Below are 23,607 nucleotides of genomic sequence, written 5' to 3'. Positions count from 1 at the left end.
CTCAGGAACAAAAATAGGTGTATACGAACCAATATTTTGACTTACTCCTTTTGTAACTTGAAAAAATCTCTTAATATCCTTATACATTTGTGGCTAATAATACTTGTCTTACAAAAAATTCAATGTATTATCAATTCCAAAATGTCCAACCAATCCACCACAATGCTTTTCCTTACTCAAATTCACTCTCATAGTACTTATTGGTATGCACAATTAAATTCCTTTGAATAATAACATACCTTCTTTAATGAAATAAACATCATACTTACTCATGTAATATGATAAATTTCATGTTATGCACTCTCTCCACACCTTTAAAAAATTAGGATTAGTATCATACAATACTTTCATCTCATCAAAATCAAGAACTTCAAATTTCATCTTGGTCAACAAAGAATTTTTTCTACTTAATGCATCAACAAATTGGTTAGTGACTCCACTCTTATGCTTAATAAAAAGTTTGGAACTCTACAAGTACTCAACCCACTTTAAATGTCTCTGATTAAATTTATGTTGACTTCTTGATCAGTATACAACACTAACTCCTTAGGGATCAAATAATGTCTCCACTTCTGCACGACTTGAATAATAGAATAAGACTCTTGATCATACATAGAATAGTTTCTTTTTAGCATCATTCAACTTCAAACTAAAGAAAGAAACAAGTTTATCTTTTTGATTCAATACAACTCCTATTGCACTATCACTTACATCACATTCAAATTGAAATACCTTATTGAAATAAGGAAAGGTCAATACAAGTAATTCAACAACCTTTTTTTTGAAAGTCTAAAAACTCTTATCATCTCCATGTGTCCATTTGAAATCCTTTTTGTATACCCTCATTTTCTTAGTCACAACATTACAAATAGAACTAAAATTCATTATAAACTTCTTGTAACAATGAGCCAAACCATGACATGATCTTACCTCATCCAAATTACTAGGTGTAGGCCATTCTAAAATTGCTTTAACCTTCTCAAGATCCATTCTCAAACCATTAGCTAAAATCCAAAATCCCAAATACACAACCTCCTCTTGCATAAAGGAACACTTTCTCAAGTTAATCATTAACTTCTCCTCTTTCTTCTACAACCCTTGTCTAACATGCTCAAGATGTTCCTCCTTAGTCTTACTAAATATTAGAATATCATCCAAATAAACAATCAAAAACTTACCGAAAAATCTCTTGAGAACCTCAGTCATCAACCTCATGAAAGTATAGGTGCATTAGTCAAACAAAAAGGAATTACCAACCATTCATACAAACCATCTTTTTTCTTGAAAGTAATCTTCCATTAATCACCTTCTTTGATTTGTGATAACCACTCTTCAAATCAATCTTGATAAAATACTTTTCTCCACTCAAATAGTCCATTATGTGATCCATCCTCAGCATAGGAAACCTATATTTCATTGTGATCTTGTTAATAGCTCTGGAATCGATACACATTCTTCACTCTCCATTCTTCTTAGGTGTGCAGTAGGTATAACACATGGAATCAAGCTTTCTCTAGTCAAAACTTTCTACAATAATTCATGCAATTGTCTATTAAATTCCTTATTCTTTATAGGTGTCAATCTATATAGTGCTTTATTTGGAAAAATAGCTCCAAGAATTAAATCCATACAATTACTGATACTTATTGCTGGTGGTAGACCATCAGATATATCTTCTACAATTATAATTTATACTCATTTAGAAAATTGGCAATTTCTTTTGGTACTCGGTCAATACTACCAGCTTCTGCTATCACTTGATTTCCTCTAGTTTTTACTTTGTCACAACTATTTTCTATCAATCCATTTCTATTGTTACAACTCAACCTCCTAGGAAGTATTGAAAAGTAGACAGGATTCTTCTTCACTTTTTTTTCAAATTACTTTCCATTAACCATGCAAATTCTTACAATAGTATAGTTAACCTCATCTAGACATTCAATCAAAGGAAACAATATTTTCTTTCTCTCATTCAACCAAAGAGTATATTGATTTAATCTTCCATCATGTATATCATATATATCATATTTCCAAGGTCTACCCAACAAAATATGACAATAGTCCATAGGCATAACATCACACAGAACTTCATCAAAATAATGTATAATCTTGAACTTCACAATGCATTGTTCACTTACCAATATCTTATGCTCATCTTTGATCCATGAAACATGATAGGTTTTAGGGTTCTTTAGCCTCTACAACTATAAATTTTTAATTAACTCTTCTGATCCCTAATTTGTAGAAATTCCATTATCAATCTTCACCTTGCAAAATTTTCCAACCTTCTTACATCTAGTCTTGAAAAGACTTCTCCTTAGGATAGGTTCCTCATCACTTTCCTTATTAGATAAGGTTCTTCTCACCATCAAATTTTCTCTAGCTTCGGGTCCACTTAATGAACCCTCAATGTCTCTTGGAAGCACAACATTTCTATTACCTTATTTATTCTCAGAGGATCTACACTCAAAGGCTCTATCCCCTTCTTTTCGACATCTAAAACAATTACCATGAAAAACACCTCTACAATAATAATTACCTCTTCCATGGTAAGAACTAGTACCTTCTAAGAAAGAACTAGCACCTTTCCACTTAGTCATGCCTTTTTCATCATTCTTCCATTCAGATTTTCCCTTATCATGAATTTAAGTGTTAGATCAACCATCTTCTCCATAAGATCTACCTTTATCTCTCTAGAATCTACCACCTCTACCTATTTGTCTTTGTTCATGATTGTTTGTCAAGATATCCTCACCTTTCAATTCATATTGATATGCTTCCTCCATACTTTCCAATTTTATAAAACTTATTTCATCTTGAATTCCAGAGCTCAATCCATTTAGGTGCCTTGCAATTTTCACCACATGTCTAGGTCTGATGTCTAGTGTATAGAATTCCTTGATATGGTCTATCATAGTAATTTCCCTTTGTTTCAACTTTTTTAATCTTTCTTAACAATCTAACTTGGTAATCACAAGGAAGAAACTTCATATTTACCTTGTTTACCATTTTCAACTAAGTCCTGATCTTCTTCTTTCTTCTCCTTTGCCTATCAGTTTTCAAATGGTCCCCACCATAGTGAGCCATGACCCTTCAACCTAGTAACTACAATGTTTACCTTCCTATTATTGGGAGTGTTTTCAAACACAAAGAAATTTTACATATTAGAGATCCATTCCAACAAAACATAATTTTCCAATTTTCTATCAAAATGACAAATTTATATAGTAGGCTTTGAATGTGCCATAAACAATACTCTCAATAATCTTTCCTCATATTGATCTTCTTTAAATTAAGGATTATGGTTTGGTGCTATTGCTTCATCATCATTCACATCATCAAGTCTTACTCCTCTCCTCTAGGCTATCTCCACAATATCTAATATGATTGCAATTTGTCTCAATATATCTAATATGGCATTATCAATATTTCCTCTACGAAAAGACATCTTTGCAATTAGGTTCTTGAAAGATTGTAACCCTCGGCAAGTTATGGGTCAAATCCTTAAATTTGTTACCCTATAACCAAATCAACTTAGGGTTCTACATGATTTAATCTCCACAAGGATGGACCTCAAGCTCTGATACCACTTGACACAAGGAGGCTCATGGGAACTAGGCCCAAAGACACACCAACTACCAAAGCCATCTACAAGAGTAAGAAAAGAGGAAACACAACATGGAGAGAAAAAACCAAAGGATATAGAAGAGAAAAATACTTATTAAGTCATCAAATTATCCACATACATGCCTGGTTGTGAGGCTTTTTGATTATGACCAATAATAAAACTCAAATTTTGATTTTTAATGATGAGATTCACATTCTAACCTTGATGTAGGGAGGTTGATGAAAACTAGGGCCAAAGGCAAACCAAGCTACAAAATCCACCTACAAGAGTAAAAACAATAGAAACACAACAAGGAGAACAACAACCAAAAGAGATAGAAGAGAAAAATACTTATTTATTCATCAAATTATCCACATACATGCTTGACTATGAGGCTTTCTAGGTTATGACCAATAATAAAATTCAAACCTTGATCTTTAATGATGATCTTCACATTCTTACTCTCTAGACTAAACTATCCCTAACTCTTTAACTTCTACTTGCTCCTAAAACTCGATCCTAGACTTCCTTAAGTACTAGTGTAGTGACAAGTTGGCTTATCATAGAAATTAAATCCTACATTAAATGCATGCATAGCCAAAATTTGGTTAACAATAATTATTAAAAACAAATACCAAAATTAAATACACTCAAAGTCAGCCCAAACTAGAACTAGACATAGAAAACTTAGTCAAAGAAGGAACAAGACAAATAATGTCACTTGAAAATGCTTGAGACATACTAGAAATTGATATCGACAGGAGGTCAACACTAACATGAACTCAGAACAAAAAAAAAACTCAACACTAATAAGTACTTGAAACTAATAGGAACTTGACACATACTAGGACTTTGACAATTCTAAGCACTATAACTCAGCCAACACTATGAAGTCGATATCAATAGAGAAACATGAAAAAAAATGCAAGATAGAAATGCAACGCAATATGCTCATGCTTTAGTTTGGGAACAAGAAAAACTAGTGATAAGACAAATAAGTGAATACATTACTCAATTAGGAGAAAATTTTGAGAACGTCACGAGTACTTATTTTGAGGAATTCAAGCAAAGAATGAAAGATGAGGATGAAAATATCTAAAGATTTGGTAACTAAGAATTACAATGATAATTATTTCCTTGTAGATATAGATAATATAATTTTATATGTAGTAAAGCCAAGGTAGACTTGTTTATAAGTTTTTGATTATGAAATTAATAGTGACTTACTGAATGCAAACATAGTTACATTATTGAAAGAATAAATAGACATTGATGTTGAATATTTTGGAAAATATGAGAAAGCTAAGGCTAGAAAACTATAAATATTAAGACAACATCTAAAGAGAAGAAAATAAAGAAAACAATTGAAGACCTAGAAGCAAAACTAGGCACCCTAGGAGAGGGTAAGGAGCCATTGTAGATTACACAAGGTCATGGAGAAGATGAAGAAAATGATAGTGTTGTTGAGGAAGAGGAAGAAGAAGAAGAAGGAGACAAGGGTAAAGCCCAAATTTTTTCCACTCCACCTAGTAAGAAGTCAAAAATAATTGAAGAGATGTTAGTGGTGACACCACTTTGTCCTCCACCTTCTAAGCCAAGGACTAGGATAGTTGCTAGTGTTGAGCAGGTTGCAAAAGAAGAGTAGTAGAGACTACTGAACCCAATGCATGTAAACCAAAGAGGAGATTGGTTAAAGTACCACCCATAGGGAAAACAAAATCTATTGATGAGGTATATGTAGATCTTAAAAGATCTTCGTGACTCTCCAGTTTTAGATTTGTAAAATATGACACAATGGATAATACCAATAGATCCAAAGTTGAGGAGGATATGATAGACATGAATGAAAATAAATAATTATTCCCAAATGAAATTGAGAAGAAAATACCCACAGATTTGTATGATAGACTAGAAAGAAGGTGGCAATAGGCAAAAGAAGAAGAGAAAAAGATAAGAACAAACACTTTCATTAGAGTTATGCCTAATTTATCTCAAGACTAGAGGGAATTTTTTTTGGAGAAATATAGGAGAATATTTTTTCCTAAGTATAGAATATTTCTAATTTTACACAATACAATAGAAGTTGTAACACATCAAGATGAATTACTTTGGAAAAGTATTTTTGGGTTGTCCACCAAAGTAATAGATACAAAGAAAGGAACTGAGAAACCATTGAAGATGATCATAGTAGTGGATAAAGTTTAGATGTACCAACTCTATAAAATATCATGTCCCTAGAACATACTGATACCCCTGACACCCTAGAATATCAGAAATCAAGGTTCATAGCTAAAGAGGTAGAAACAAAGATGAAGGACACAAGTCTAGATAGTCAAACTATGTTAGCACCTCACATTGAGGTATATAAAGAGATGAGTAGAGCTAAGCTAAGTGCAACCATTATTTTCTGGAGCACCAATGTACCAAATGAATGAGTGGTGAAACCCCCTCACCAACTCCCAAAGCAGTGTTGCGTAGTAGAATTCCTTCATTGAGAAAAGGAAAATTGACAATTGACACCTCACCAGATATTGAAGATAGTTTGGATGAAGTAATTGAAATGCCACAATTAGACTTGGAAAATCTTACATTGGAGTGGGCAATTTTTTACAATAAATTCTTGAGAAAGAAGAGCTAAGAAGTAAGAACAAACAAAAACATGTATTAAATGATGTTAAAAATATTATTGTTGATGCTTTTGATATGCAAAATTTTGATGGTGAGGCCCCAATTATTTCCTAGCTTGTAAATATTTTTTTTTTGGTGAAACATAATATTTATATTAATAGTAACTAGTTTAAAAATAGCTTATAGAGAAAAGAACCATAAAATAAAAACTTTGGTTATTGCCTAATACAAAAAGGATGTGAAAGAAGAATTACTGCATCTAGAGAGAGGATTTATAATCACTAATGAATCTTGTCCTTGTGATTTCCAAATCAAGAATATTGTAATTACAAAGAGCCCAATACACATGAATTTTAGAGACAAAACCAATAGCCAAGCCAAAAAATTTTATAAAAGTTTCCATCATTGATCTTCATCCAAAACTCCAATTGGGACCATGATATTAAAAAGCCATTTGATGCAAGTGTAATCTAAGATCCTAAAACACATATAATATCTCAAAAAAAGAAGTGAGATCCATAAAAGTAAAAACATGTGAAATTGTAGAGAAGCCATGATTTACTATCAAATAGTATATGAGAAGGGATCAACATCACGATAAACATATTCTATTGTCATAATATTAACCAAGTTTAAAAAATCAAGAAGGATAAGTGGGGAAAGTAAAGAGTTAATATAAACCCAATTAGTACTATTGAAAAAATAACTACTAGTGATATTGAATCCAATAAGAAATTAATGGATTGGTTAGCAAGAAAATTTGAGAATAAGGTTGTGGATAAATATTCCATAATAATTATTGAGAAGAAATTTTAGGTACAAGAGCATGTATAGAATATGATAGAACTTATACAAAGAGTACAACATTTTTCCAGATGTGCATATATTTAAAAAAGATATTTAGGGATAAATTCAATAGATTCATACTAAGATACATATATCTAGCAATATTATTTTGGAATTAGAAAATTCTAGTATATAACACTACAATAAGTTATTAAATGCTCAAGGAACATTGCCTAAGCTTCAAGTAGTTGACAACAACATGAGATCCAAATTGATCTCTATTCAAGAAATGTTGAAACCTCATTTGGACTTCATGCAAATGGAAATGCAATTAGCCCAAGATCTTATTAAAGAGTATCACAATCTCTCTATGGCTTGGTTACAGTTACAGAATTATATTTTTAGGCAACCAGAACCAGTTGGGATCATGCACTTTCTATGGTCACTCATGTTCATTAGACATTCATTAATAAATATGGTTTTCCTCCACCCATTCAATCCCAATAGCCATAACATAAGTGTCAAAAATAAGGGGGAATGTTTGTAATGTAGAGAAAGTAATAAAGGAGGAGTTGACATATGAATGATCAAAACAAAGATCAGAGAAAGAAATACAAAGAAAGTAATAAAGGAGGAGTTGACATATGAATGGGAAAAAAAATTCAAAGTTAAGAAGGTAAGCTAGGTATGACACTAAGATATCATACCATTTAGAGTCATGTGTATTTATACATTGCTCTTGTTGGAAATGGAAAGGAGTAATTGAGAGGGGAGGGGTTAATTATTTACAAAAAAACAAATCCAAAATTCCTTTAAGATGTCAACACAACATAAAATCAATAACTTGTTGTAACTCAGTTAACACTAAATATTTTGTTGTAACTTGGTTAACACTAAATATATTACTATCACTAAGTTAGTACCAAACATGTAGATCTTAAGATATTTAAATGTGATTAACCTTAATTCACTTAGTTGTAGAAACATAAAGAAAATAACATAAACACATGAGACACCAAGATTTAACATGGAAACCCAATTTGGGAAAACCACCAATTGAAACTTCACTATTTTTCACTCTTTTGAAGTGAGCCTAGTAAGGAGCCAATTTTGTTAAAGGTTACAAAACACACTGTTGGGCGTCACCCTATTAAAGGATTTAATTAACCCTATTATGAGTGGCCTTGTTAGAGGTCTTCAAACACTTCAATCTAGAAATGTCACCTTGTTAGAGGATTTACCATATAGCTGTTAGGCTAACTCTATTAGGAAATTTGAATCACTACTACAATTATTAGAGAGCAATAATTACTTGACCTTATTGTTGAAGAAACTATCTTTGCTGATTTAATATCTCTATTATGGCTTGATTAATTCACCCTCCTTGATTAGAATGTTCTTTGCAACTTGGTCAACTCAAATATTTTGTCCTCTTGCAGATATCCTTCCAATTCACTTCTGTAATTCATCTTCTCCAATCCATGCTCTATCTATTCAATCCTCAACTTGACCTTATACTTATATGAATAAACTTGTCAAGTTGTCTTGAATATACTTTTAATCAAACAATTTTCATCCCTTAAGTTAGCTTCAATTAACCAATAAATTTATCAAACATAATATATTGACAGTCAGCTAATACAAGATTGAGTACTTGGTCAAATTAGATTAACTCTTTGTTAACTGATCCAACACAGTTAATACTATTTTTTAACTAACTTTCCTTTGGTAATTGGGTGATCTTAGTTAACACATGATCCATGATATCTTTCCTTTGGTAATAGAACGAACTTAGTTGACATGAGATCTTCCTTTGATGCCTGGGTAAGCTCAGTATGAACTAACTCTAGACATGGTTATAACTAGAATGCTCGACATACATAGGAAATTATCTATAATTCCTAAGTGAGCTCAGAAAATATTGACTTGCTTGGTAAGGCTATGCATTTTGTGTAATATCAAAGACAACATATAATTGAATAATTATTTTCAATAATATTACTCTTTGGGATTCATGATGGTAACACAACATGTCATAATATGATGATATTTTTAGAGAAAAATAGAAGGATAATATCCTTAGTTTCATTCTAATTCTCATCCATGAGAACTCCCTCTATCAGTGAGTGTAGACACCTAAATCCTTTAGAAAATAAAGTATTTTTATTTTCTGAAAAAAAATTTGATGATATCATCATTTGTTAATTAATTATTTAGTTAATTAATTTATTTATTTTTGTGCCATTAAATCCCTTTGTCTTAATTAAAAATATTTAATTAAAGAATCCCTCCCAAAAATGTTTAAATCTTATTTAAACATTATTTCCTTATTTATTAATTATTTAATTAATAAATTGACTAAAAAATCTAAAATAAATTAAAAAATTATTTTTTGCCCAAAACTTGGCCAATTTCCTTAAGACCACTAACCTCTTCCAAAATCTTCTAATCCTTCTTTAATTTTGATTAAAGGCTAATCCCATCATTTCCTACCCCTAATCCCAACTCAAAATATGTAATTAAGATTACATATTAATCCTCATGTTTATTAAAAAAGTTTTAATAAATATCTCCTCAACCCAAACCCTTGAAATAAATAAAACTTTATTAATTTCCTAAAAATCGAATTTATCCTCATCCTGAGAAGTTCTAGACTCTTCTAGAAAGTCTTCATCCTCATCCTAGGAAGTTCTAGACTATTCTAGAAAGTCTTTATCCTCATCCAAAGTCTAGACTCTTCTAGAAGATGTCTTTAAACCTAATCCTATTCCCCTTCTAACCTTGTCACATTCCCTAAACATGGGTTAAGACTTACTAACCCAAGCCAAGTTAACAAATATCTCCTCCTTCACCCACCCTCATTAAATGCCATCCACTTGCCTATCCCTAAGCTAATCCTAAACCATAATAATCCATCCTCTAATCATTTGCACAATCCTAAGCAAGCTTAAAACCTTCCTAATCAAGCCCAAGTCAAAATTCCTCTCATCTCCCTCAAAATATCCCAACCATAAAACTTTATGAAGCCCACTAGGCCATAAATGACTCTTCCAAGCCCTTTCTTTGCTCTTACAAGCCATTATGAGGGTCTTTATGAAGATTTTATCCCTTGAGCCTCCTTTGTTGATTCATCCTTCCCCTTTCCTCCATCCTCTCACCCTATGACATGTGTCACTCTTTGATTGGCTGTAAGAAAGCACAATCCATGTGCTCTCCTCTCATGCAATTTGAACCCTCCATGAGCTTTTCCCCATCCTTGCATCTTAGCCCTCAATCCCTCAAGCCTCTTGCCTATAAATTGGATCCTTCCCCTTTGCAAAATAACATAATCCATGAAGTAAAGTCATAATGCCATTTTAAGAAGCCATTTTACATCAAAACCATACATTCACACCCAAATTCCAACTCTATATGAAGCCCTTTTTGAAGCATAAGCTTGAGCATACATCCTATCTATTTAGACAAAGCTACTCAACAAGAGAGCTTCTCATTGAGAGAGCCCATTAATGGCTCATATTCTCAATTGAGAGCTCATCTTAGTCTATCTTGAAGTTTATGAATTTTTTTTAGTTTGTAGAAGCTTTATTTAAATTTGGTTTCTATTAGCATACTAACATTTCTCATATACATTTTGGCACGCTCAGTGGGACCCCACATGGGTCATCTTCATTAGCTTTTTTAGTCAAGTTTTGAATGTCATTTGCTAATCTTGGCTAATTTTGCTTGTTTTTGTGATTGGTAGGATTGTATAAATTGGTATTTAGGTCCACATGAGCATGAAGAAGACAATGGAACTCATAGTCTATCTCATAGTGTTTGCATATTTTTGAAGCTTATAGGTGGAAAAAGCACTTGGAATTCTTCTTCCTCTTCTTGTCTAAATTCTTCTTATTCCATCTACTTCTTCTTCTTCTTCTTGTGGGAGATCTTGGCCATTTTTTTTTAAGGAAGCAAAATCATACACACTTCTTTTTAGTGCTTAAAATGAACCCCTAAATCATACTTAAATCCATTAAAAATTAAAAATTTTCAAAAAAAAAATCTTTTAACAAGTGAAACTAAACCAATCCAATCATTTGCATCCTTGCAACATCAAGGTTTTAGATGCATTCGTGCAAAGTTAGGAACACTTAATTTTTGGGAATTTAAAAAGAACTTCAAGTTTCCATTTCAAATGGTTCAAAATCAACACTAAGTGCACACTAAAATCTAAATCAAACTTAAAGGATCAATCAAGGATAAATGAACCTCATTTGCAAATATTTTAAAGTTCTTTTAAAAATCTCATGAAAACTAAGATTCCTAAATGGTTGCCAAAATTGTCCTAAAAGCTTTGTTATTTGTTCCAAAGAAATGTCTTGTTGCAAAATCTTGAATGTTTCCTAGGTTTTTCATGCATCAAAAAAATCTAGGAATATCATTTTTGGGCTTAAAACATGCAAACTAGAACACAAAATCTTGAATAAAAACCAAAGTCCAAAGAGTCATTTTCACTTTTGAGTCCAAAACAATCTTGAATGATCTAAGGTTAAAACAAAGCACTTCAAAGTTCTTAAAACAACACACAAAATCTCAATCTTGAATGCTCAAAGGAAAAAACTTGAATGTTTAATCACTTGTCTTTGAATGCATGTTGCTAAAATCACTCTTGAGTGCCATGGATTAAAATCAAGTTTGTTTTTTTATGAATGCATGATTAAAACAAAAAATCCAATCTTGAATGCAAAAAGTCAATTAATCATTACAATATCTCACACTTGATCTTTTGGGGGATAAAAAGAATCTACATTTTAGAAACTTTTTAAGTTATAAAAACAAATAAAGAAACTTTGAGTGAATTTGTTGTTGGACTCACCCTCTTTAATCACCCATCATTCTAACAATTGGTTGCAATATCAACACCATATATGGGGATGGGTCTACCTAAGAAGGTGTTAAGTGCTCCACAAAAATCAAATTTCACTCACTTGAGTTTTTATTGGTTTTTCTAAGATAGAAAATTTGTTGAATACACATTAGTCTCGCTAACACTTCATTTGGGCATAAAAATTGAACAAATTTTGATGTGGAGGGCCTCCGAGTGCGCGCTTGAAACTAAGTTTTACACATCTTTATATTGGGCTTAAAATAAACTCACACTCAATCTTGAATGCCTTAAAGAAAAATCATTCAATACTTGATGTGGAGGGTCTCCGGGCGCATGAGTTTACTTATGTTGACCCTAAATCTTCTTTGTGTATTCATTCTTCGATCGATTTTACTTTTGTTAATGCTTCAAGTTGGAATTGAACATTTGCATCCTAAACATGTGTGTTTGCAAGGTCTAGATCTGAAAAACTTAAGCGTCAGTTGGAAAAGAACTCTGTCTTTTAGCCCAAGATCATCCAAGTCTTCTCTCCCCTTGTTGTCTTTCGAGGCCATCTTGGGTGCATAAGATTAGGATCCAAAATATTGTCTTAGCTTTTAGGAGGCCTACTTAGGGATTTCATCACCCCTTGGGATGACCTCAACTCTAGCATTCTGGCAGAGTATAAAGATCGGGAGGTGAATCCAAAGACACCTCTCTTAGGATCAAAATTTTGTCACTCAGGCTAAGCCTCAAGGAACTTTATACCCTTGAGAAGTGAAAGAGGAGAAGTGGGTTACTGCTCCTCTCAGCTATGTGACATTATTTTGGTTTCATCTATGGATTTGGGGCTTATGTACCTTGGGTATATCGAGGACTCCCTAGCTAAACCAATTGTCAGCCTTGTAGAAAACCATCTAGGATGTTAATGTGTTTGAAGTGAAAAGATTGAAACATTTGTAGAATATACACACTCCTTGGTACACATATCACATTCTGAGAATCAAAAACTTCTATCTGGTTGTTCCTATCTATTGCTTGATCTTTTACTTGTTGAATGAATGTTTGCCAAACTTGATAAATCCTACCTTAGGGCACACTTAGCATAGTTAATACCCATTTCAAAAGTTGAACACATTGGAGAAAAACAACCAAAATCTCTCTAAGCCAAGCAAATTTAGGAATTTATGTCAGAACAACCCAAACCCAAATAGAAGTTTCACAAAGCCAAACTCAAGCCCTCTCAGGCATACCAAGAAATTGTAGCTAAGAAAAAAAAAGTAACACCAAGCCCTCGAATTGACAAACTCCACAAAGCAGAAGACAAAGCTATCGATGAAGCCCTTCACAATGCTTGGTTAGATCTCACTATGAAATTTAGCAAGCATCCAGGAGTTAACCCTGCTTATGCCTTACCAACTAGGCATGATTTCTATGATTAGGCCCCCTTGTTCCTCCACATCATCTTGCATAAGCTCCACTTTAGAGTCATCCTTGTAGGTAAGCCAACCACCCTTAGTCATCCCCTTAAGAATTTTAGCACCTCACCCATCTCATTTAGATCTTTGCCTTAGAACCAAACCAATCCCCTGAAACCTAGCTAGCATCCCAAAAGCCTAAACTTCACATCCAAGCCTTCAAAATTGTTGTCACCTTGCCAAAGTCTTCCATTCCTACCATCTTGCAAATCCACTAATCTCACCAAGGTTATCCCTTTGATAGAGCTTTTTCTAGGGATCTAGCTTTGTCACTTGTTATCCCTCAGCACCTTGAGCTAAAGGTTAGGATCCACAAGTGGTCAATCTCGTGTTTTTCCTAAAGGATCATCAGTCTATCCTTAAGTTGACACAATCACCACCAAGCTTGCACATAGGAAAGTAGACCTTTCATGATTTGGTGACATATCTTTGAAGTTAGAATCCCCAAACCAATCCTCCTTAGGTTTTTCATATAGCTTTGCCTCAAACCAGGAAATCATTTGCATAGAGAAGCCTTCCCCCTTGGCATCCATCAAAATTGTTGCATCTCATCCCTAGGAACATTTTCATGCCACCCGTCACTCGCTTAGCCAAGAAGAAGAAAGAAACAATGGAACCTTATCATTTGGATCAAATAGCATTTCTCTCCTTGAGAACTCAACCATCCTTCAACCCAAAGAACACTATACTATCAACTACTAATATTGAAGCTTTCATGAACCAACCAGGAAATGTAGTATTGGTGAATGCCATTATAGACAAGAACAAAGAAACAATCATGGCTAACTTTCAAAGGGACAATATAGGAGCCTTCAACTTTGGAAGACCTCCTCCCTTATCAGATCCATCTCACCTATTGTTTGGACAACTACCACTCCCAATAGGCTCTTATGATTCAGATTATCCTCAATATGTGCGAAAAGAAGAGCCTCAAGCCAATCCTTATGATCCAACATACCCAAACATACCAGCCTCCACTCAAGTTGAAATCTCCCTTCCACAAACCAATCCAACCACCACCACTCCACAATTGGTCCATACCACTCCATCCCAAACCCCCTTCACCCAAAACACCTCATCATTCACTCCCTTCAGTATTGCTATTGCTGCTCTCTAACCCAGCCTTCCAAATCCACCCATCTCCCAAATCATTGCTAGCATCTTTGGCCAACCTCAACAATATACAATCGGGATGCCACCCATGGGGCCAAGAAATCAACCTTTCATCACCCCTAGCTTGTTTACCTCAGCTCAAAGCACAATTCCATCATTTCCACTATGTCCTTGGAGCTTAGTGCCATTAGCCACAAATCCACAAGCTACTGCCCTCACTCCACAAAGAAATCAAACCCCACAAGCTACTACCAATATTCTGCCAAGCTCTCAAGTGACCCAAGCTCTTGCCAGCACTCTACCAAGCTTTCAAATCTAGCCACCAAGATATCAAACCCCATTAGTTCCATTCCCAAGCTTTCAATTCCCACCACCTCTACCACCAACTAATCCATTACCTCCTATTACTAACTATTTTTCTATGCCACTTCTAGGATGAAATCTACCACCACCAACCACCAATTACTTGGTCTCCTTTGCCATGATACCCTCCCAAATGGGGGCACAACCCACATATATTGGTCAAACTCCTCAAATCCCAAGTCAAGTTCCCCAAGCTCCCTGATCCTTTCTCCAAGCTTCACAACCATCTTATACCTTACCTCCACAAAGCAATCCATTTATCCCACAGCTAGCCTACGTCCCTCAAATTTTTTTTTTCATAAATCATCATGTTCAGTGAATAATGTACATCATATACAAAGATTCCTACTAGTACTATCTTCTCATCTAGTCCTTCCTCAATGTATAGGCTACTATTGTCATTTATCCTTTGAAAACCAATCTTTACCAAATGACTATGCAATCTTTCATACTAGGCTCTAGGGACTTGTTTGATACCATGTAAAGCTTTATGTAGTTTTTATACCATATCCATTTTGTTTGGATCTATGAAAAGTTTAGGCTGCTTGATGTAGACTTCTTCTTCTAGGATTCCATTCAAGAAAGTTGACTTTTCATCTATCTGATATACTTTGAATCCTTTATGTGTAGCATAAGAAAGTAGTTTTCTAAGACCTTCTAGTCTTGGAATAGGAGAAAAAGTCTCTCCATAATAAATACCTTCTTCTTGAGCACAACCTTTGTAAACTAATCTTGCCTTGTTTCTTGAAAGTTCTCCATTCTCATTAAACTTATGTCTAGGTACCCGTTTTGTGTCATTTACATTTTTGTCCTTGAATCTATGAATATGACTCCAAGTTTTGTTCCTTTCATTTTAATCAATATCTTTATTCATCGCCTCAGCCCAACTTTCATTTTCTAATGCACCATTAATAGTTCTAGGTTCAAACTCAGTAAGCAAGCATGTACCTTTTAATTTATTCCTTGTCATTATGCCTTTTTACTGATCTCCAATTAATTGTTTAGGTGCATGATGCCTTTTGAAATATCTAGCAAGTATAGGTTCCTTCTTTTTGAATTAACTTAGTTCACCATGCTCAAAATGATCTTCTAAATCATGCTTGGGTCCCACTATCTATGACTCAAGTCCTTCATATAGTGACTCAATTTCCACTTGTTGAAACTTAGGTCCTTTTGAATATGACTTGGGTCCTTTAGACTATGAGTTGGGTTGCACTAGCTACAACTTGGGTTGAAATAGAGATTTAGGGGACTTGGGTTGTGAAGATTGCTGATTTCCAATTGCATTTTCTTAAATCTTAGGTATTGTGTTAGGTTCATGGTAGGCAAAGTTTCTGTTGTTTCCAAGTTCTTTTCTACTTTGTTCTTCACTCTTTTCTAAAAACTCATAAATTTTCACATATTAACTTTCTATGACTATGTGAGCAGAAAGATTCAGATATTTATATGCTTTTCTCTTGTTGGTATCCCAAGAATATTCCTTCATGAGTTTTCAAATCAAATTTTCATTTCCTAGATTCTTTCAAGATATAAAATTTTCTTCCAAATACTTCAAAATAATGGACATTAGGTTTATAGCCATATAATAATTCATAAGGTGTTTGATCTGAGTCCTTCTTCAGTTGAACTTGGTTTAAGGTATGAAATGTTGTGCTAATTGCTTCCTTCCAGTATCTGATTGCAACATTTTTCTCTATATTCAGTGTTCTTGCACAATCCATAATGGATCTATTTCTTCTTTCTTCTATGCCATTTTTTTGAGGTGTACAAGGTACAGATACTTGTCTTTTGATTCTTCTTTCATTGCAAACTTCATTAGATTCATTTGAGATGAATTCTCCTCCTCTATCTGACCTTAGACACTCTAGTTTCTTTCCTATTTCTTTCTCCACTCTAGTCAGATACCACTTGGATTTTTGAAAGGCTTCAAATTTATCTTTTAGGACATAACTGTCACCATCCTAGAATAATCATCAACAAATAAAATAAATTACTTATCTCCAAAATAGATTTCTATGCCAATGGGTCCGCAAAGATCTATATGAACCAACTCTAGAACTTCTTCATAATGATAGTTCTTTCTTTTGAAACTTATCTTTCCCATCTTTCTAGTTTTACAATTTTTGCATATCCCCATATTAGGTTTCTTTAGTCTAGGAATATCTCTCACTCTTTTATTCTTGCTTATGTTGACCAAGTTATCAAAATTCACATGATAAAACCTTTTATGCCATAACCAACTTTCCTCTACTTGAGCTAGCAAACATTAACTTTTAGTTAGATCTAGATAGAATAGATTACCTTTAGTTTTATTTCTAGTCCCAACTAGATTTCCTTTCTCATCCAATAGCTTGGCCTTTCCATTCAAAAATTCTACCTTATATCCAATGTTGTTCAACTATACCACACTAAGTAGAGTGTGTTTCATTCCTTCAAACTAGTAAGAATTGCTACACCTAAGTTCATCATTAAATGTAATGCAACCTTTTCCTTTTACATAACATGCTTTAACATTTCCAAATCTGACACTCCCACCATTATAGTTCTCTAAGTGCTCAAATTTAGATTTATCACCTGTCATGTGGCGAGAACAACCACTATAAATATTCCATGTACCATTCTTTCTAATATGAGAAATGAGGGCCATCTTATCATTGTCATCATCTCATTCATATTTTATACTAATGTAAACCATTTCATCTTCATCACTACTATCAGAGTCTTTAGCCATGTAACCAGATTTCTTACATTTATCCTTGTAGTCTTTGTAGCTTTTAAATATTTTCTTTCCTTTGTATTTGTCATGCTTATTTTCTTCTTTCCCTTCTTTGTTTAGACACCTTGTAGCAATGTGACCAACTTCTTTACAAGAGAAATAGATTATAGGTATGCCTTTTTAATTCCCTTTTCCTTTTGGGAATCTTCTTGCAAGAGGGACTTTAATGATGTCAAGGTTATCATTAGAATATTTTCTTCATCTTCACTATCAAACCTTTTTATTTTATATTTTCCATCTTTCTTCTTGAATGATAGTTTATCTTAAGATGTAGACTCAATGGTACTAGAGTTAGGAATATAGTTATCAAACTTATCTAACTCAATGTCTATCAACTTTCCCACTAGTGCATCCAAATTTTTATCATTATTAGGATCACATCTCATCTCTTGAATAGTTGACACTCTAATTGCATAAATAGGAAGAATATTTCTAAATACCTTGCTAACTACTACCAAATCATCTATTTTCACTTCTAAGGCTCTAATTTCACTTACACTTGCTTTGATTCTTTCACTATACTGTGCAATGTTTTCATCTTCCCTCATCTTCATCTGATCAAATTGACCTCCTAGAATTTCTGAGTTAGCTCTCCTAACATTGTCATCTCCTCCATAGATATCTTTTAGCTTGTTCCACATTTCATGAGTAGTAGGACAATATTTTACTTCCTCAAATTCAACATAATTGAGGGTACTAGAGGCAATGTTATCATCATTATGTTGTGATTCTTCTTTTTCACAAATAAAGGTCCAATAGGTGCCACATATTTGTTATCTAGATATTTTAGGCCTATGTCTCCAATGGTTGCTAAATGTAGCTTCATGATTTCCTTCTATGCTTGGAAGTTATCTATGTTTAGTTTAGGAATCTCCCTACTATAAGACATCTTGATCTTTAGCTTAGGTCCTGGAAACCTTATCTATAAGCACCATATATTTTGATACCAATTTTTGGAAATTGAAAGGAGTAAATGAGAGGGGAGGGGTGAATTAGTTACAAAATAGATAAATCCAAAAGTCCCTTTGAGATGTCAAAACAACATAAGACCAATAACTTGATGTAACTTGGTCAACACTAAATATTCTAGTACAACTCATTTAACATTGAATATATGATCATTACTCAGTTAGCACTAAACATGCAGATCTTATGATATTTAAATTTGATTAACCTTAATTAAATTAATTGCATAAATATAAAGAAAATAACATAAACACATAAGACAAAGATTTAATGTGTAAACCAAACTTGGAAAAACCACTAGTTGTAACTAGTTACTATTTTTCACTCTTTTGAAGTGAGCCTTGTTAGGAGCCAACCCTATTAAAGGCTAGAAAATAAACTGTTAGGTGTGACCATATTAAAGGATTTGATTCAACCTATTAAGAGTAGCCTTGTTAGAGGTCTTCAGACACTTAAATTTAGAAATGCCACCTTATTAGAGGATTTACCAAATAGCTATTAGGCTAACTTTGTTAGAAGATTTGATTTATTGCTACAATTATTAGAGAATAATAATGACTTGACCTAATTTCTAATGCAACTATCTTTGTTGATTTCATATCTCTATTATGGCTTGATTACTTGATCCTCCTTGATTATAATGATCTTTGTAGCTTGATTAACTTGGATACTCTATCCTCTTGCATATATCCTTCCAATTTACTTCCTTAATTCATCTTCTTCAATCCATACTCACTCCATTCAATCCCCAACTTGACCTTATACTTATATGAATAAACTCATCAAGTTGGCTGGACAATACTTTTAATCAAGCAATTTTCATCCCTTAAGTCAACTTGAATTAACAAATAAATTTAACAAACATAATATTAATAGTCATCTAATACAATCGCTGATTGAGTACTTGATCAACTCAAAGAAACTCTTTATTAACCAATCCAACTCAATTAATATTGATTCTAAACTAACTTTCCTTTGATAACTAGGTGAACTTGGTTAACACAAGATTTATGCTAACTTTTCTTTAGTAATTGAGTGAAATCGGTTAACACAAGATTTTCCTTCTATCCCTGAGTGAGCTCGATAAGAACTAACTCTAAACTTGGTTATAACTATAATACTTGGCATACATAGGAAACTATCTTCAATTGGTAAACATCAACTTGCTTGGTAAGGTTTGATATTTTGTGTAACATCAAAGACAACTTATAGTTGAATACTTATTTTCAATAGTTCTTTCATTATTCATTTGGTATGAGTTACAATTTTTAAGTTTTACATTTTAGTAACTCATAAGACTTAGGGGGAGTACTCATATTAGATTGTATTTATAATGATGTTATCATGAAAAAATGTTTTTTCCTCTAATGTCAAAGGGGGATATTGTTGGTTTCTCTAACTATTATTGTCTTTTAGTCTCAAACACATAGTCGTTTACTAAGAAGAGTCAGATGGTCATCACTATGGCTAAGATACTCTATATAAGTTGAGTCATGTACATAAGTATGTATGTTCTAAGCCCTATAGGAGTTGAGAAAGTATGTGGAATCTAAGTACTTCTATACAAGCTCAGTTCAACACTTACAAATTTAAGCATATAACTTTCAAGTTATATAGTAAGTGTTGAGAAAAGTACATACCATGTAGCATGTTGAGTATCAGAGATAGTAAGTATTGAGAAATGTAGAGTTTACTTACAAGTTACAAATGACACAAAAGGAATATTTAATAATTGTAGAGGTTGTCACAAAGAATTTTACACATTTTATGATGTGGATAATAGATCCCTATGTTCTATAACTAACAATTTAGATGAAGAGGTAAAAGATGGAATTATCTAGAAAAATATTTATACAATTATTTAAATAAAGAATATTTTAAACTAGATGAAGTGTGAGAGAAAAAAAGTTAATAATTGAATGAGCTAATAATTGAATGAGCTACATTGTAACAGATGATATATGCAAATAGTTAAGTGAAGGAACAAGATAAGCTCAAGAATAAAAGTAGAAGTATTATGTTATTTCATAGCAGAGGAAGTGACCTAATCAATGCAATGAAGGGGAAGAAAATATTTGTTAAATTAGAGAGAGGATCAATTTTCAAATAGGAGACTTGAAATCATCTTATAGAGAAAACTGAGAGTTAGGTACTAAATCAGTTCTAGTCAACTTGAATTAGGGTAAATCTTTTGACAAAGTGGTCTTAATAGATCTATGTAAATCTCCTAATAGATTCCTTACTTTATTATAGTTGTTAAATCATTTAACAAGGTGAGGCCTAATAGTCTCAAAAGATTTTAATAGGGAAGACCCCTCAAAGGGTAGATCATATATTATGGCCAAACATTGTAACCCTAACAAGTTAACTTTATTACTACAGTAGTGAAGTTTTTGGGTGTCATCCTCACCCCAAGTTTACCTTCACCTTGGAGGATTTTTGGGTAACAAATTTTGTGTTTTGTGTTTATTTTCATGCATGTGATAGATTAGATCTACATGTTTCAACAAGTTGAATTTTACAAGTTTTACATGCATAAGAAAATTGTTAAATGTGTGAATGAATTTCTGAAAAGTGAAAGTATCTAAGATTTTGATTTACCCTCCCTCTTAGTATCTTGTTATCTTGTTTATTCTTTCATCAATCAACACATTGATAGATTACATAGATGTGATTCTTACATTACCAAAGGATAATAATTGTGAGAGATAGGGAACCTAGAAAGAGAATTTTTTTCAGCTCAAAGAGATGCATTGGAATTAGATACATTGGAAGTATAATAGAGGGTAGAAAATAAGAAAATTGTTTTTATTAGTGAGATACATTGATATTAAACACAAGGTTATATTTTTGGGATATGATACAATAGGGAGTATATATGATATATTTAAGTTCATTAATGTTTATATGATAATTGGTAGATGTTTTTGATGAAAAATTAGATTATAGTTTGTTATAATGGAGTCAGAGTGCATGAGACATAATGTATATTTTGGGTAAGGAATTGAATTGAATTCACAATTCAAGGGCTTGGAAATATAGGGATGATATCTTACATGTTACTACTTACTAAGAGGATTGTGATAACATGTTTTGGTAATGTTCTATATTATTGTCCAAACCAATTTTAAAAAAAGCTAAGACAAAGGGTATATTTAGGAAGAAACTTGTTGATATGTGAATATATACATGACTATGTTATGATATGAATATATTGTGTGTGATTTTTTAATAGTAATATGTGAAATATTTTATGGTTAGAGTAGGATAGAGTATATGGAAATGATCATATGCAAGGAACACACAAGCTAATCAAATACTGAAGATATCAGTATAGTTAGTGTTGTCTTTTTACAACAAACACCCCATTTCTCCTAGAAATGGGGACCCCCTAGTAAAAAATTTGTTTCCTAGGCCCCTAGTTTTGGGCCTGGGTCATTTTGGAACTCTTCCTAAGTTTGGATCAAGTCCTATTCTTTGATTGGACAAGTACAAGATGTCAGAACTAAGAAAAATAAGAAGATTTTAAGTATTTTAGTGCATAAATGCACACTAGTGCACATGCAAACCTATGCAAGGTGCATAGGTGCACTGAATGCACGAGTGCACACTTATCTCCCTTCGAAGATGTGCACCTACACACATGCATAGGTGGGCACCTCCAAAGGCTGGGAACTAGGTCAAAAATCAACACACCTAAGGAAAGGTACACATGTGTGTACCTTCCCAAGGTACACACTTGCACACTCCATAAAGGTGCACAAGTGTGCACCCTTCTTTTGCACATTTTAAGAGCTAAATTCCCCCATTGCACTTTCTTTGCATGTGCACAACTCACCATGGTGCACAAATGCATAGGTGTGCAACTACACTAAAATGACCATAAAACAACCATTAAGTGCACGTTGCACATCTGTAAGGGTGTGCTAGGTGTGTTATTTTGGATATCAGGGGTAAAAGGGGGATTAACTTATTTTTTCACTATTTTGAAGCATTTGGACTAGGTTTTTTCTTAATTGGGGTTTTTTTTGGGTTTGGTTTTCAACTCTCCAGACTAATGTTTCCTTCTTTGTTTAGGTAAAAAGGAATCCTTAACTTGTTGGGGTCATAACTTTTGACTAGAGCTTAGAATTCAAAATCGTTTACACCATTAGAAAGCAGAACTAAAAATCTAATTTCAGTCCCTAAAATAGCAAGCCTTCATCTATTTAATTTTAGGGACTAGTGAAAGTTTAAACTTGAAATTTTGAGTAGAAGACCTCCGAAAAATCCAATTAAAAATTCCTATAAAATCTTGTTTGAAAAATATGAAAAAGTTTTAAACATTTGATTTTTTTGGATAATCCAAATCACCCAATCTCTAATTGAGAAAGATTAGGCAATTAGTGAGAAGATGAAATCAAGGAGTAGACTTCACAATGCATGAAGGTATGCATAATATGAAGGTGCACATAACATTATGGTATTGCACATAACGTGCAAGTGCACAGATTATCATAGCATCTTCATTATCACCAGCAATAAAAATCTCACCTAAGCTAGTAATCTTCACCTTCAAATGAGTCACATGAAAGTTTTGATTCATGAATTTATACTGAAGATCAAAGATACAGAGGTTGGACACATGAACTAGAACAAGTACCTCATGTTATGAAACTATTAATGATAAGATTCAACACGTGTCATGGAATTTTTGATATAAGAAGCAGAAGGAGTTCAACTTTATGAAAATGTTTGGCTATAAAGAGGGTCCAAATCATCAAAAAAGGAAAAATAAGTACACTAGAGTGCTCCTAGACCTCATCTAAGAAAAACCCAAAATCTATTTTCAAAAATGCGAATTTAGATTTTTTGGCGAATTGAACACCTTGTAAAAATTTCACTAAGGTGTGCTTCTCCAAAGGTGCACAAGGTGCACTTCTTGAAAGGTGCATAGGAAGTATTTGAAGAAGTTAGAGGTGTACTGACAGTTAACTTCTAGTTCCAAATTTAGAGCTTTCCATGTACAAGAAACACATTCTGACGATAGTTCATCTCCTACAAA

Source organism: Cupressus sempervirens, chromosome 7 (genome assembly GCF_028749045.1).
Source record: "Cupressus sempervirens isolate cs-2001-9-10 chromosome 7, ASM2874904v1, whole genome shotgun sequence".
Lineage (NCBI taxonomy): Eukaryota > Viridiplantae > Streptophyta > Pinopsida > Cupressales > Cupressaceae > Cupressus > Cupressus sempervirens.
Note: the sequence above shows the minus strand (reverse complement) of the source record.